This window comes from Palaemon carinicauda, chromosome 5, assembly GCF_036898095.1.
Source record: "Palaemon carinicauda isolate YSFRI2023 chromosome 5, ASM3689809v2, whole genome shotgun sequence".
NCBI lineage: Eukaryota > Metazoa > Arthropoda > Malacostraca > Decapoda > Palaemonidae > Palaemon > Palaemon carinicauda.
This window is the reverse complement of record NC_090729.1, coordinates 31,089,697-31,108,248: the sequence shown is the minus strand read 5'-3', so window position 1 is coordinate 31,108,248 and position 18,552 is coordinate 31,089,697.

Genomic DNA, 18,552 nt, shown 5'->3' with positions numbered 1-18,552 from the left:
AAAGACCAGTATCACTCGACTACAACCTACAACAATTGGCCAAAAAAAAACGTGTAAGTCAGCCATCAATTGTGGCAGTGGCCTCCCCTATTACGTAACGTTTCTTTTTACATGATGCAGGTACGCACGTGCGATTTTCGGTAGACACTAGTGATTCCCATAATCTTCTACCAAGACCACTCTTCAGGACACAACATAGAATGTCTAAGTCTACCAACGTCCACCTGGTACTTGCCAATTGATTTGCGATACCCACTGATGGTTATGAAACCCTGTTATTATCATTTAGAAGTGCCGAAAATAATTGAAAGTTTTTTGTTGCCGACGTCATGTTGTTAATCACCGACGATTAGTCAACATGGATTCGTAATCGATGACACCTCTACTACATGCCCTCTCAAGCTTTACTCTCCACATCAGTGTATCCACAGATGCCCACCCCCTCCTACTCACTACAGACCCAGAACTTTTCCGTCCCGAACTTCATCAAACACCCATGGTTCCCTCCAAATACGGTATTTATAGCCATATAAAAATGATGTGGCCCCAGTGTTTGCCAAATTCAGACATTTGACACTAGAGACTTTGGCTACTGCTAAACAAACATCTGGTGAATTGGAAGATATGGGCCTTTGCCAAAAGATCTGAAGCTCATGGTCTTCACTATTACAAACTGTCCTGAAGAAACCAACTCTCTGTGTCCGTGTGGGGATTACAGGCAAAGGTTTTTTCCACGCTCAATATCCTGAAGGGTTATTATCTGGTGTAAATGAACCCAGAGGACATCCCGTAGACCAGCATCACCAACCCCCTCTGTATATAAACCTTCAATTACTCCTGTTTTGGCCTGCTGAATGCTAGGGCTACTTTTCAACATTTTATGGATGGCCTCTTAGGGGACCTTCCTTTCCGTGTTTGTTACGTGGACAACATACTCGTTTTTTTTCCTCCTTCAAAGAGTAACACCTCCGTCACCTACGCTTTGTGTCAACAACAGAGCGGTCTTGTGGTCCGGTACAACAAGTATTCCTTGGCTCCTATGAAGTATCATTCTTAGGGCACTGCATCACTCTTGAAGGAGTCAATCCCCTCCATGAGAAGGTAGCAGACGTTCAGAACTTCTCAATGCACTTGACCGTCACAGTACAGCAAGAATTGTTGAGCTAAATCAACTATTATCACCGTTTCCTGCAAGCCATCGCTACCACTTCTTCCCCCATCTACACCTCCCTCAAGGGCAAGACAAAAGACCTGAATTGGTGTCCCCTTCAAGAAATGGCCTCTGCAATGCAAAGAATGTCCTATCAACCGTTGCTGCTCTCCCTTTTCTCATGCAACATGCACCTCTCCCTCTCTCCACTAATACCCGCAACATTGCTATTGGTGCAGTATTTGAGTATGTGGTCAACGGCTCTCCCTGCCCATTGGCCTTCTACACTAGAAAACCATCCATGGCGTGATCTGTCTACTCTACCTTCAACCACAAATTGCTGGTGGTGCACTTGGGTGTCCGTCACTTTCTCATTCCTTAGAAGATATGCCCTTCATCATTTGCATGGACTACATGCCGTTGGTGTATGGCTTCAATCAAAACTCCGACACCCCTTATGCTCATCAACACTGACATATATCTGCATTGGCTGAATACAATTGTATCCTTCAACACATCCCTGGAAAAAGGAATCACCTTGCCGGTACTCGATCAAGAAACACGTTCACCACTATTAACTTGGGATTAGATTACAATGCCTGGGAAAAAGCCCAAGGAAAAAATCAAAGTACTTGGCATGTATGAAAAAGACATCCAAATCAAAAACTCCAACGACACCCTCCTCTGTGATGTCCATATTGATAGACCTTGACCACAAAAACCTGCTCCTGTGCGCCAATGGGTGTTTGATTTCATTCAGGGTCTTTCACATTTCTTGCTCTGATCTATTGCATAGGTATTGAAGATGAAGTTCTTTTGTTATGGCATTACTACAGATGTTAAGGATTGGCTCCGTGCCTATACTTTATGGCAAACTGAAAAAGAATATTGGCACACTGATTCAGGAGTGGGCAGCTTTCGTCAACCTCAGCATTGTTTTGACCACATTCATATCCACGAGGAATGTCCCCTACCCATATTTCAACGACATTGTTACCTGTGTACCGTCATGAAACATTCCACTTGTTGGCCTGAAGTCATTTCCATGGAAACTGCAATGTATAGCACTTGTAAATCTACCTTACTCTTAAGATGGCTGGCGAGATTTGGTCTCATGGAGCATATTACTTCTGACTAGGGGACCACTTTCACCTCTCAATTGTGGACATCATTCGCGCATCTCCCGGGAATCACCCTATATCAGACAACCCCCCAAAACCCTGCTAACAACAGAATGGTCGAACCGTCAAAGCATGTTTGATGATCTCATGCAAGGACTCCAACTGGTTTATCCAGCTTCCCTAGGTCTCCCCGGAATAATGAACATTCCTAAACACGCTGGGGATGTCGCGGCAACTGGAATTCTGTATGGCGACCTGTTGGTCATTTTTGCCCATTTTCTTCAAAATGCCACATCCTCCGATAATCTCCAGTGCATACACCATATTGTGGAAAAACTTACTCCACGCTACAAGACTTACAAGCCCCGAGCTAAGCAACGCATACCGACAGATTTGCACTCTGCAATGCATGTTTTCCTGCGCAATGACACTAGCAAGCCACCCTTAATACGCCCTTGCACGGGCAATTTACTTGTTATCCGTTTTAATCCAAAGTCTTTCTTAATCAACATTCATGGCAAAGGAGACTGGGTCTCCATTGATCACCTAAAACCTGCCTATCTACTGCAAGATGACCAACCCATAATACGCCTCTTGAGAGCAGAAAACCCTAATTTCACATATATTTCTTTTCTAGTGGAAAGCCATGTACCACACACGCTCGAACACTGCAATAGTATTTTCTGTTTCATTGTATATCTCGTTCTACACCTCATAGTTAACAAAACATGTTTAAGCCTGTTAGTTCATGAATTTTTGTGACCTTCTCCTCAACATGTTGTACATAAACTCGTTATCCCTTAAAAATAATTCAGTTGCATTCACCTCGCCTGTAAATTACAAGCTATCTGCTTTCCCCCCACAAAATGATAATTTTCTGGAAAAAGCTAAAAGAAATTAAATTTGTTTATTCAGGAAATTTTTATATTCATTTGTTCACACAATTTTGAACCTTTCTAGGCAACATTCCTTTGTGTAAGATTTTACAAATTCTCAGAGAGAGAGAGAGAGAGAGAGAGAGAGAGAGAGAGAGAGAGAGAGAGAGAGAGAGAGAGAGAGAGAGAAACGTAATATTTCATTCATACTGGCTGGGAGCATTTTAGAATATGACCTCTTTTATCCATTTGAAATAATGAGATGTTGACCAATTTTCATAACATCATAAAAAGTCGGGGTTAGAGTCTGGATAGCTTTTTTTTTTTTGTCAGAATTCAGAATTAAGATTATTAAATACCGTATCGAACGATTTTACTTAACTATACGAAGAGTAATTTACTATAATATGTATAGTATAGTACTGTTACATTATATTTTGAGTAATTCAATGTTATTGAAAGTAAGCTCTGCAATGTGGGAAATGTAGCAGAGGACGTTCCAAACAATTCTTTGTTATAAGAATGACACCACATTTGAGTCTTAAAATATATATTTCGATTAAACTTGTGGAACCAATGAATGGCTGTTGGATGTTGTAGAGAATAGAAGGCAGATCGTTTAAGTAAGCCATATACATGAATGATGTAATCACAACTCTACTCAGATTCTCTTCGACTTTTTCAATTCCTGAGAGTTTGTAGATTCTACGGTAATTTCGAATGGAAGTATAAATTTCATGTATTTGTTCAATATGTCTTAATACTTTTCTCATCTGACTTTGACAGCTTTTATAACAAACGGGGACATAATAAAGATCAAAAGAGGAAAACATTTTCAAACTGAAGGTGAGTAAAAAACGAACGTAAGAGAAAAGCAATGAAATGCAAAGAGAATTTTATTTTTCTTTACGCACAATATACAGAAATAATGGAATCCTAGTTGACACTTAATGGTTCTTTTGAAAAATCTGTCTTGAAGTGAAAACTGAACATAAACAAGTTTGACACGTAGATATGAATAAAAAATATAAAAGGATAATTCCCTGACAAATCGCCACTACACAACCTCCCACATAAATCCTTGAACAAACTTATAAACTTTAAACTTTGCACCTGATTATATAGAATGAAAAAAAAAAAAAAGATATCCTATTAGTCATGTTATCCAACATGAAATTTCTATTCACCTACCTTATTCGAGGCATCTGGGAAGACAAGGTAAAAAATGGCATGAATTTTAAATTTAGAAGCAAGATGATGTGACCAATAAAACGATCGATAACAACCGAGAGATGTGAATAAATTCTCGCCTAATATTTACTTTAACCTAATAAGTATATTGTATATCAATTTGGTTTATCGAATCATTTTATCTTAGCGTATTCGCTGAGGAATCATACAATTTCTCGTAGGCAGACCTGTAAAGATAATGCATTTTTGTATCGATAATGCTGAAATTTCTGTCAAAAGACTCAAAGTAAAAAAGTATAAAAAAAAACACTAAACATAATTGATTATATTGATATAATAATCTTATCAGGTAATAACACTATCAGAAAAAAAATAACATTTTCAAGTATGAAAACTGTTGCATCATTGAATAAAAAGGGAGGAACATTGAGGGGAAGTTACTGAGAATATCCTTTAATTGCTGAAAAGCGGAATTATAAGAATTTCTGGTAATTGAAGCCACAAGAAAGGCCTCTTGATTTTAGTAGTATAAAAAACACAGTTGCAGGTGTATAAAAGTGCTGAAATTTTCTCATTAGCATTCACCACTGGAGCTCGAATATTTGATTTTTTTTCTTTCGTTCTAATAATGTCAAAAATGGAACTTACACTAAGTAACTTCATCTACTCAAAAGAGCAATATAACTACTATTTCAAAATGGCCTCTGTAATATTAGAAAATGCTATTTACATGGAATTTTTATAGCTCTAGTAAACACCATTATTCTGATAAAGGTTTAAGCATTCCAAATATCTTTAATATCTTAAACCAATGATGGCGATTTTGCATACGAATCGCTTTAAAGTTTTTTATGCCGAGGAATAGCTTTAGTAGTTAAAAATCACTATTGCAACGAGATATACTATCAACTGAATGATTTTTTTTTATTATGAAATACACATTAGTGATTTCGGTCACAATGGATCGTAGTCCCTTTGGTTGGTATTAAAAAAATTAGCTGTTGGTATAAAGGTCCTGAAGAATTAGCCTTTTATAAAAGATATAGGCTATGAAAGTGATTTCAATTTCCATATAAATCGATCAAAATTAACATTCCTAAGGGACAGTAGATTGAAAATAAATCTTTTCAGAATATAATATACTTATGAATCAATTATGCCTGCCAATCGAATGTCTGTTATGAGTAGTTTTGTTTATGGAATTTTAATGGATTATTTGTATTTAATGTATATTATCTTTTCTTCTTTCAGCGCCTTCCTTTCTGGGTAACTCGCATGATTACGAAACCTAGTTTACTTTAAAAAGAAATATGGTATCTCCTTGGCAAATCCTTGGGATTTTAAATAGTAATTAGGACATATTCAATAATTCTGAACGCCGTTGCATTTACAATTATGAAAGAAATAGGCTTCCAACTTTAGAATTTTTGTTTTATTTACAATCACTTGAAACAATACAAGGTGTTAACACAACTATCATACATTCTATTAGTAATCAACAAATATTTTTAAGTTTTGAATTCAATCTCCTCTCGGAATAAACTATAGCAGAAGTAAAAAGTCGACTTTTCCAGGCGGTATTACGAAAGTGTGACCAAAGGTACGGTACTCTATAGGGTCCGGTACAATTGATATTCAGCTTAAAAGTACGGTACGGTACCACTGATGTTTAGTTTAATGGTACGGTACAGTAATCTTCCCAAAATCCGGTCCAGTAGGATTCAGGTACGGAAAAGGGGCAAAATTAGTCTTAGCTATGTCACTATGCAATTAATCTTCCATATTAAGCTGTTTCACTGACTGCACAAGTAGATCGCTAAGGTAATTAGTATTACAATATGTAACAAATCATTCATGTGTCTATCTATATGTCTAGATTTACTTAATTGTAATGTTTCTGTGTAGTTCTTGAGCTATCACGCTACAAACATTTACAGCATTAACCATGTAATCTAATAATGTGCATTCGGCTTCTTCCATTAGCTTGATGTTTGACATCCTTTCTACCCAGTATTGATCCTGTTGGGCTAGGCGGTCCTCTTTATTTGATATAGGCATTATAGCCAAGAGAGGAGTGGAAAAATTTCAGATGTAACCAGTTTCTGGAACTTTTTGGTCAGGTTATCTTTATCATTTTTATACTGAAAAATCAGAAATAGTTGAAAATGAATACTGATTCATAGTCAAAGTTGTTAGCCGGTGACTATTGCATTTACAAAACATAAGAATCCTAATTAATTTTGTTTAAAAAAATTTTGAATTGTATGTTCTCTTTTCTTTTCTATTATTTGTAGTCCTATTTATGGATATAAGGAATTCAACTTCTTTTTAATTTTTATAAAAACTGGAAGTAGAGTAAATTATATAAAGTGTTAATTCGCTAAATATAGCATAATGTTTGTAAATTGAACATGCACCTTACTTTACTTGCAATATGAGTTAAGCGTAACACACACACACACACACACACACACACACACACACACACACACACACACACACACACATATATATATATATATATATATATATATATATATATATATATATATATATATATATATATATATATATATACACATACACACACACACACACACACACACACATATATATATATATATATATATATATATATATATATATATATATATATATATATATATATATATATATATATATATATATACATATACACATATACACATATATATACACATCTATATACACACACACACACACATATATACATATATATATATATATATATATATATATATATATATATATATATATATATATATATATATATATATATATGTGTGTGTGTGTGTGTGTGTGTGTGTGTGTATATAAACACGTGTGTGTGTATATGTGTATGTGAGTGTGTCTGTATGTCAAATGATACGTGGGATACTATAAAAAGGAGAAAAAGAAAGAAATTGATTGTTTAAGGTTTTCGAGAATGTAATAGCAATTAAAAGGTAAAACTTCATAAGTATTGATAGTAAAATCAAAAGATAATCCAGGAATCACTGGAGAGAGTATTTAGACAAGAAAGCTGATGTGGCTGACCAAGCTATGACTTCAGGTAGCGGCTATGGTGTAATAATTGCTCATAAAATTAATAATGGAATCTCTAAGGAGCAAAGAAGAAGAAGCATATACCCATCCAAATGAGGGAATGATCTATTATGACAACGAAATGAAGAAAGGCATTGTTGGATGGTAGACTTTGTTGTGATCATGAATGGGAGATATTAGAGGAGTAATTTGATTGATATACCTGAAGCTGATGGAGACTTGATGTACCCATAAATGAATTAATTGTGTTTGAAGTCGAAGCTATCATTAAAAACACCAGAAGATGGAAACCCCTTCATTACGGAAGAGTAAATACTGAGAGAATAATGGAGGAAAATGAAATGACCCCCCCCCCCCTTTTTTTTTTTTTTTTTTTTTTTTTTTGTCATGAAGATGCAAAACGTGATGAATAGTAATTGAAAGTGTTGGCGAGTAGGGCTAAAAAGGGAGACCTGAGTGATTGCAATAGTTACAGGCGTATCACAATTACATCAGTTGCCATTAAAATTTATAGTATGCTTATTCTAGAGAGCCTCCGGAGAAAGAGTGATGAAAAGCTGAGGTATGAACAATCTGGATTTAGAAAAGGTAATAGTTGTAGTGACAAATTTTATTTTTGCGACATATACAACAATGCATAGAGTATAGAAATCCACTTTTGAAGGCATTTGTAGACTATGAAAAAGCCTTAGATAATGTTCACCAACCATTGTTAATGTTAATGGAGTCCTATGAAATTAATTTTCAGTGAACAGTAAAGTACTCCAAGGTAACAGGTTGTTTTCTATGTTGTTTATCCTCCCCGTTGATTTTGTAAAGCGAGGAAAAGATAAAAATGGTGGAGAAGGATAAGAACGGTTTGATAATAGGAAATTTGCTGACCAAGAGTATAGTGATGACGTTCTCATTATCAGTAGACCACCACTGGATTTGCAATGCTTGTTTTCCACGAGGCATGGAATATCACACAACGTTAGGCTAAAGGTAAAAAATAAAAAATGGAAATGATGAGAGAGAAATACGTAATGGGAGATGTAATATCATTGAGTGTTTAGCAGTTGTCAAATAGTCTGGGGCCAGAAATCTTAATTTTGTAAACACTTGGGACTATATCATTTTAATAAGTGCTAAATACCAAGCTTGTCGGGATCCATAAGTGTTTGGCATAATTCTGGGAGTTAGACGTCTGGATAAAATGTGAGGAGGATGGCGTAGGCATCCATGTGCATACAGATTTGAAGAGCGATGTAAGACAGAGCAGGTGATAAAGATTTGGAAGCGTAAGAGCTGGTGTTGACTAAATGTTGATATGCAGCATCAACCAGGAGGTGGGAATGAGTGAGAAAATTTGCCCTAATGAGAGGCAGTGTAACGTCTGTGATGATAAAACTCCAATGGTACTAGGCGCCCCAAACGACAGAATTAGCATCTTATAGCAATGACTGACATAGCAGATCTTTTGGCTGCCCGCAAGCAAGCATCAGCAGGTTTAGAATGACAGGGGTCATGCCCTTAAGATGGGACGTGGTAGAAGGGATTAACAGGCCCCAGTACCTACCAGAAAGTATGCATTAGATCCTGAATAATTCAGAAAGAAGTTATCAGTTAATGAGAAGGCCACTGCCACAGGAAATGGCCTCCTTATACGCTTTTTTTACCATTGACAACTGGTAGCATATTCTTTAGCAGGATCCCTCAATCGACAGTGACAGTAGCAGAACTGAGACAGTGTGGCATCATATAATGGCTGTTGAGAGCATTCACTCGGGTGCAGACGCATAGATGGGTGGTAGGAAACTCCATTACTACCTAGGCATGTCACGAGGTTTATCACAAGTCATATCTATATCCTATATACAACCCAACAAAGGTTCTGGTGGGCACGAAGTAGTTCACTTCACGAGGAGACTAATCTACAAACAGGCTGAGGGCGAGATATCTGGTCTTTCTGTGAGGGCTATCGACACCTTTTGATCCGTCAATGATTGAGAGAGTTGAAAAATCTTGGTTACATGGGAACCTGGCAATAGTGAGTAGTGCTCCAGAACCTATGATCTGAGGGCAAAGCCAATTAGAGATTTCTGGTAAGGCATTGTCAGAGATCCCGTTGTAGTCGTGTTTGCTACTTGAATGGGTAAACCCATGATTTGGAACTGCTCCTCGGCCCATTGAAGCTACGCAATTACATTTGTATTGTCGAAGGGTGATAGTTTCACTGTGGCAGCATGTTTAGACTGCTCAGGGCTGGTGATGGTTATTGCTGGAAAATGCAGCAAACATTGCGGTGTATTTGGTTGGGGGCTGGGTGTTCCAAGCACTCATTATCTGCAATGTGATGGAAGTGAATGAGGAATGTAATCAATGATGAGCTCCCGAAAAACTAACTTCATTTAGTGAACAACACAAATATTTACAAGCCCGCACTGTGTCACCTATTAGTGATAATTACATGTGTAGATTCAGCATTTTCTGTCAATAATACTGGCAAAAAAATTGATAATATAATGATACTATTCAAAAAAGAGCTGGAATTACTGTGTGTTATGTTCAATGGTTTTTGTCGTTTGAGTTGATGGTAGTCAGAGCGCGAGAGGCAATTCTTTGTTTTGTGCGTTTGTTTCTTGTTGTACATGCATAACTAGAGATTCACAATGATTTCTTATCCTTTTTTCACTATAGTAGATTCTTTTTTATTCTTAAATTACCCAAACATACGATTGGAACACAGGCTCTTCCGTTGGCATCTAAATATCCAACATTTACCCAGCTTCAGTCGGTGTAGAATGCTTGTCCCTTTTGTCAAGAGTGGTAATTTTGAAGTTATTAACTGTGGGGAGGTGGTGGTTCATAAGGACGTCGACCTTATCCATCAAGTCTTTCATGGACAAAGAAGTTTACATCTTGAAGGTCTGCTCCCACAGGTTCTGCCAGGCATTCAAACGAAAGGGCTTGAAGTGGAGATAGTGGATGAATGATTTCAACATGTCTCGTAATAATTTATCACTAATAAAGATAATTTTTATCGTTTCGTTTATTAAAATATAAATTCTTTTCAGTACCGAATCCAATCTATCTTGGGAATAACACGTTTTAAGACAGGAGTTCTGGATGCCTATGGGTCTTGATGCAATAGTAAACAGTGGACTTATCTATCCTATTATCCGATACAGAATATTTTTTTCTTTTTTGGGTACAGCTGTAGATATACTGTAAATGTATTAGAAATAACAATGTATTTCATAGCACCCATTTTTTTAAAATAATACTCTAGAGTAATTCAACTTATCAGAGTTTCCCTTAATTATCTAAAATAAAAATTTTCGGAAGAAATATCAACAACATACTTGGGAAAACTGTCAACATAGATTTCAAAACCTAATTTTAGTTATCACGTTATAATTTCTTTATTGATAAATTCATTCAAATTACAACAGAAAATTTTACTAGACACAAAGAAGTGAAAAATAGAAAAAAAATACGAAAATAAATATTTGATCACCTATCCTGTCATTAAAAAAAAAGAAAAAAAAATACAATCGGTTTGAAAAATAGAGTAAAAAAATGTATATGATTATATTCACGTTGGAGAGAAGCATAAGCGTAACAGACTGTGGGAGGATATTATGTTATGTTGTGTGCGTGTGGGTATTTCCTTTCTCTACAAACCAGGGGAAGATAAAATTTACATCATTTAAATTGAAAGGTTCTTCTGGTTTCGAAAGTCAATACAACAAAGAAACCTAATCACAAGAGTAATAAAAAAAATATATGAGAGAAAAGATTTTAGGCAGAAAAGACCTTATATTTATGGTCTATCTGCTTTCAGTTAGCTGTCAGGTAGTTTACAAGTAACAGGCAATTACAGAATTACCTGTATACTAAGTGGTATGTCGTTTGTCAGGAGAGAATGGTAGTTAATATCTTTATAAACTCACGTAATTCCGTTTAAGACGACTGGTCTGGACTTGGGTTACTTGTAGAATTCATTTACTTGTCATCTGACATAGCTTTCCTACAATTACCAGTGTTATTCATTATTGAATTACTGGAAATCAATAGGATAAAAAAAGGAATTAACTTCAATGAATAAACCACAAAATTATCTTATTCCTAATGATCAATTACGTTATTATGCCATTCAGTACATTTCGACTATATGGATTCGCTTCCGGGAGTCTAAAAAAGTAAATAGTTTTTAATAAAGAAATTGAAAAAAAATCTATAATTTCCTTCATTTTTCAAATAATCAACTGCTTTTCTATGACACATTATTCACTCATGGAAGTCATATCTCCTTTAAGCACATCAAGTAAAAAAAAAAAAAAAACGTTATCATTTGTCAATCACATTACCAGAGATTTACTTCCTATTTCTCAAAGTATTGTTAACTATCAATCTAAACTAATGATGTATCTTATACAATAGGAATTTTGATACTTTCATTCGATTTAAAAGCCACATACTCAAATAATGTCAAAACTGTTCTCATTCAATGTAATTATTAATAATTATCTATTAAATCTTCAATATGAATTTTTCTCTAGTAAAACCTTTATGCAAACTTTATTTCTGTGAATCATGCGAAGAAAAAACTTTAGAAACATACACCCTCAAGAACCTTTGCAACGGAAATGCAGTTTCTTCTGTCCCTCCTATTACTTGCTGCATCTTGCCTGAAGAAACAAAGACTTCTTTACAAAAGATAACTGCATTTTCCTCTCTGGTTCTTCTTCTTCTTCTTCTTTCATTTCCCCAACGTTATATTTTCCGTTCTATGCAGTCATTTCACGGGTTTCTAGTCTATAATGATATTCTGGACTGTAAACGCCATTCTTTCTCCCACGCCCAGTTCTCTCCTTGAGGTATTATTTAGGTTATGATATCAGATTAGTGACGGCATGCATCTTGAAAGACTCTTCGGTCTTTTGCGCCGCATATTTCGTGTAAAAAAAATCAGGGCAAAATCAAAGAATTTACGTGATTCTTTCATGAAAATATAGATTAGATTTATAGTTACAGAAGTAGGTGAACTGAAATATGAATTCATTATACACACAATTCGTTTCCTTTGAAGTATTTTGTCAATACTTTGAGAAATGTAATATATTATTGTTCTTATAAACATTAAAGTAAATTATATTCTGCATTTAACTTCACATCTATACCAAACGTATTTTATTTTTTTGAATGTGTGTTTATCAAGTTGATTGTAATAGTAGATAAGAAAACCACATAAACCAAAGTTTCAAGAAAGGCTTACATCTTTATGAATTATGGTTCGTATACAGTTGTTGTCAATCATTGTTTTTACTTACATTTACAAAGGAGTAAAAACGATATAGTATATATATATATATATATATATATATATATATATATATATATATATATATATATATATATATATATATATATATATATATATATATATATATATATATATATATATATATAGAACATTTCTGACTTCGAATCGGTTTGGCAGTTTTTTTATATTAAGGTTTCACGATTCTGCAACACCTTATGCAATCCATCTATCCATCGCATAATGGACCTTCCTCTTCTTCTCCCTCCCAAGACCCTGAATTTTATACTCTTCATAAACCTATGACATTCATCTTATCCACACACCCACGTATTCTTGAAGCTTTCGTGAAGGTCATTTAATTCTTTAATAATTCAAAGTAGATCTTGCAACGTAGATTACGTTTCCAAACTAATCATAAATCTCTACTTTGTCCGGCGTGCGCCGTTCGATGAGAGTGAGATATGAGTTCATTGTTTGCCTGAAGTAAAGATAATCTTACAAAACATTACATTCATAGGTATTTTATTTTCTATTTGAAATATCATTTCCAATAAAAAAGATTATCGGGTTATGGTATATGATTATCTGCTCTTGGATATTTTAATTAGGTCGTGAAAAGTGGTTCAAATAGGTCTTTGAATATCTTACAATTAGAATTACTTCAGAGGAAAGCAAGATAAAATCTTTATCTTAATAGATAGGTAGAAAAAATGACATGACTAAATATAGCGAATTCTATTTGTAGACTGTGCATGATTGAAGACAGCCAGTCGATACCAATTTTTATTGTATTTTAGTAAACTCTTGTCATGTTTGTAGTAACCGTGATGTAAGATGGCATTTATTCATAAACGAACATTCATTGCTTCTGGAAAATAAATAGAGTATTTTCCTCTTGTGTGTTTTTTTTTTTTCATTCGTGAAAATATCCTTCTTTTTTCTATATTATAATGCGTAAATTTCCTGGAAGAATTGCTATATCTTCAAAGTAGATTATCAAAAAAGGTACCGATTATTTGTGGACTTTCAAACGTTGTTTAAATTGTCCTTTCCATTTTTTATCTACTTTAGCCCATACACTTGGCTTGAATATTGACAAGATTTTTCCTTAAAAAATATGACATGAAAAAAAAAGTTATTAATAGCAAAAGGTGATTTTTTTCTAACTAACAGTTTTTATGACATAATTCTTTCTGAATACTAATAGAGTTCGTTAGGAGCGTAGAAAAAACTTGACACAATTCTTTAAGGGCCTTTGCATTTCATTTTTTTCTGGACGAAACAATTTTCCTTTTGGTATTTTACCCAACTTAGTCAAAAAGGACTTTAACCCATATTTACCTTGGCATACTAAGTTTATGAATTACATATCCCTGTATTTAAAATTGAGAAACATATCATATATATTTTTTAGTCATATTATCATGATAATGCTCCATGTGAACACCAAAAAAAAAAAAATAAAAGGAAAAATACATATGTTTTTTTTTTTTTTTTTTGCATCAGAAAATTTGGTTTTATTCTTAGCCAATTCCAAATTTCTAGGATTTTTAATGTTTATATGATAAAATGTGAATAAAAACAAATGAGGTAATTTCAATACAAGTTTTCTTTTGTATATTTAATTTTCAAAACGTGAGAAATCCTTAAGAATAAACACACACACACACACACACACACACACACACACACATATATATATATATATATATATATATATATATATATATATATATATATATATATATATATATATATATATATATATATATATATATATATATATATATATATATATATATATATAAGTATATATATATATATATATATATAAGTATATATATATATATATATATATATATATATATATATATATATATATATATATATATATATATATATATATATATATATATATATATATATATATATATGTATATATATATATATACAGAGAGAGAGAGAGAGAGAGAGAGAGAGAGAGAGAGAGAGAGAGAGAGAGAGAGAGAGAGAGAGAGAGAGAGAGAGAGAGAGAGAGAGAGGGTCATTTTGCTTTGCATATTACGGATTTTAAGTTTTCTTAAGTGAATCATTAACACTGATCACCATCTAAACCCCAATCTACCCACGATGGAATCAGGAAATACAAGGCAAAGGCTGTTTATGAAAGCAACTGATAGAGCAATGGACGCCACTAAGCTGACACCCAACCTACGACAATCCATAGATCATATAAACACCAAGGTCGGGACAAAAAGCCAAAGTAACTATGACCTATATGGTTATGCTTTTCCTTGTGAGGATAATGCAAACCATTCCCTTTCCAAAACATAGACCTTAACAAAACAAGGGAAAGGAAAAACAGAAGCGGCAATAGGATATAAAAATTTATTTACATTGCAGTATAATTCAATCATAGATAACACTTTGTTGATGATATTTTTTTTTTATTCCACTAACTTAAATTTGAACAATAGAGATTAGAATTTATCTGTACAACATTAAATTCATGCCGCACAATTGACATCGTCTAATTTTTCTCTCATAGGTGCAGGAAAGCTGAGAACTAGATTGTAATGGATGAGGAAGATTACCGTAAACCGTGCAAGGTATCTCGCTGCACAGACAACCGTCAGTGCGATGGGATATATGGTCAAGATGCAGATATCAAAGACCCATGCAGTCCAAAAGATATGAATTTATGGGGTATTTTTTCAAATGCTGTTCAACTTCTTTGCCATTCAGACGTAATCAAATATGTTGATTGCAATTAAGTTCCACCTGTTTTCTATGACAAGGAAGTGAAAAAAAAATGTTCACAAGAAAGCCTTACAGAGACTGGAAGCTAAGAACAAATGAGTGTGATGATTTATCAGTTACATTGAGAATGCTTGTCAAAGGAACAAGAACACGGGAACTTCTAATTCAATCTATAAGCATACCGCCTGATTAAACTGTTCATTGAATAGCTAAAGAAACCCAAGACACAAAGATTTTGTTCGTAACTACAAGGAAATAAGTACCAGCTGAGGCACATTATCAAAAGTCAAGCTATCACCATTGCACCAGAATGAATGAATAAAAGGTTATTCAGACAAGAGAAAAAACAGAAGAAGGTCTTTAGTATGAACAAGAAGTCTAGGTCTTCAAAGGACTGTTTACTTATATTAGGTCACGTATACAGTATTTACTAATCCATGCGTTCCTGAGCTGTCATGTCTTACTAAAATACTTTTGTCTTATATGAAGGATCTTGGAATACCAGAAGTAAAGATTCAGACAAAGATAGCCTGGGATATTTTTAAAATGTCAATGGTAGAGTCATTGTCATCTCCAAAAAATTGCCTGCGGTCAAATGGCAAATGAAAGGAAAAGTCTTGAACGGGAAAGGCTACAAGAAAGTATGTCAACTAAGACATTCTACAATTTTGACACAAGTGATTAAATAATCTTAGTCTGAGCAAAACAGAACTCCTGACGCAAAAATACTTAACAATGTCTATGTGCTTCTGCCCACACTTGTCAGAAGTTTTCTGAGGATACTGTTAATGGGCGATGTTAACAGAATGAATCAGCTAGAGTGCAACGTCTGATCAATTCTCTTGGCCCGGACATTATATATGCTATCATTGAAGGTGCACAGGCTTCATGTTGCTTCCATGAGCAGTCAAATCTCTCAGAGGAAATGTTGATGTGATCAAACTTCTTAACAGAATTGAACATACTCTATCTTATAGTCAGCTTGAGAAAATTAACTAAGCACCGTATATTAAAAAAATGGAATCTGCCAATGAATCAGGTGCCTTCATCTCTTCCAACATAATCCAATTTATCCCAGAGTACTTGTTTATGACAGTATTGATCGATTGGAACAGACACTGGGTAGTAGCTGAATATCGTACAAGGTAAATGGTATATTGATGTAATTAAAAGATTCAACGGTAAAATCTCTACATGTAATTAGAATAGTGCATGATAAGAAATGGAACATAAAACCAACAGAAACAATTCTACCATCATACATTGCCATGGTGCATCATGAATCTCTGCATATGATCCAAGATTTTATCATCTATGAACATAATGTTAAAGAAGCTCATCTGAAAAAACCTAGTTGTTTTTTTATGGAACATTTATTTGTATAGTTTGTTACTTTTGCAATATTTTTAATCTGCAATAGAAACCCTGATGATTGTTTTTTTTTTTTTTTTTTGTTTTTTTTTGTTACAGATGTGGTCATTGGTGAGAAAGAGTCATAACGAAGAACAAAGAATAAGTGCCTGGAAAGGATTCAACATTCTGACTAGGGCTGGTCAGTCAGTTACTCAATAAAACATTGGATAACTAGAGCCTATTAATGCCCCTGCATCACAAATGTCAAGTCCAGGAAATTCTTCAAGAGTGCATTATCATATGCAAAAAAAAACTTGATTTGCAGGATATTATATGTGTGATGGACCAGGCATTGTACTTCAAGGCCCTGGAGACTGCCTGGGGCAATATGCCATTCAATTCCATAATTTTTTTTGGAATGGGTACATTTCATACCATTTGCATAATTATTTATGTGATTAATCAGAGGTATAGGGCATCTGGACTTCGAAACATTGCAATCAAGTCAGGAATAATTGCTGAAGGATCCGTCGAGAGTGTCTTGGATTTTTGCAAGTAAAACAAGACTATTTTTCTAAGACTGATTTAGACAGGCTTTAAATTATGGTTGAAGCAGGATCATTCAAAGGAAATGACCGCCATGAAAAGGCAATAAGTAAAATACCACAGTTACATGAAGATATTTCATCAGAGTCTTTTGCCAGAGAGTTGACCAGCCCTGATTTGACACATTTTCTTGACCTATACAATCTGTACTTTTATTCTCTGTGAGATTCCAAAGGGGATTTATCATAATTCTGGATGTCTGGAGTTGACATGATAGAAATAGTCTTCGTTCTAATTCGAGCCACACGGGAAGGGACTGGTCCCTCCACCTAGCTATGATAAGAAGAATGATACTATAGGGCTCAGCCTATGATTGTCCAAATTATACCAAATACACTTTAGTTTACAAGAGACAGATGACTTGCTTGTTTATCAACCATCCCAGTGTGTATGACCATTATGTTACAGGAGGATTTGGTACACAAATGAGCAAGAATCCTTTATGCAGAATTCCAATAGATAGGACTATTAAAAATACTCCCCCTAAAAAAATAATCAAATTTATGGGGACACTGAGGGATTCAGCCTGAAAACTGAAGCAGTGACAAGATGTCATTCTACTGCTAAATACCAAGGCATATGTCTTCAGAAGTCTAGGCTTCCACTGTGCAACTTTGTGAACTGAAACAAGTTAGAATTCCTTGAACTAAATAAAATGTGTAGGTACTTACATGCCTGTTGACATCATGTGGAATCTAGAATAAATCTTGTCAGGGAAACTGTGTTGAAACATCCACTAGGCACTGTACCCTGGGATTTGGCTAACTGTAATGGAACATGAAGACAGACAGATAAATCCTCCTTGTTAAAATCAATAGACAAGAAAGTATAACCTATAGATATAATTTCCATACCAATAGCCTGCATTACTGATGAGATGGCTATGATTCACAATGTTAATGGTGACAAGAAAACCCTCTCAGAAATGGCTCACTTAGTATTTGCTTTAGCCATGAATGTGACAGGAGGAGGCAAGCGGACAGGTGTTGTGTTTGATGTCTACAACGAAATATGCATAAAAATGCAAAGGGAATCAAGGTCTGCAGATGGTATTAATTTCACCAGAATAAGACCTAGGCATATAATCCAACTATGGAGGAGCCT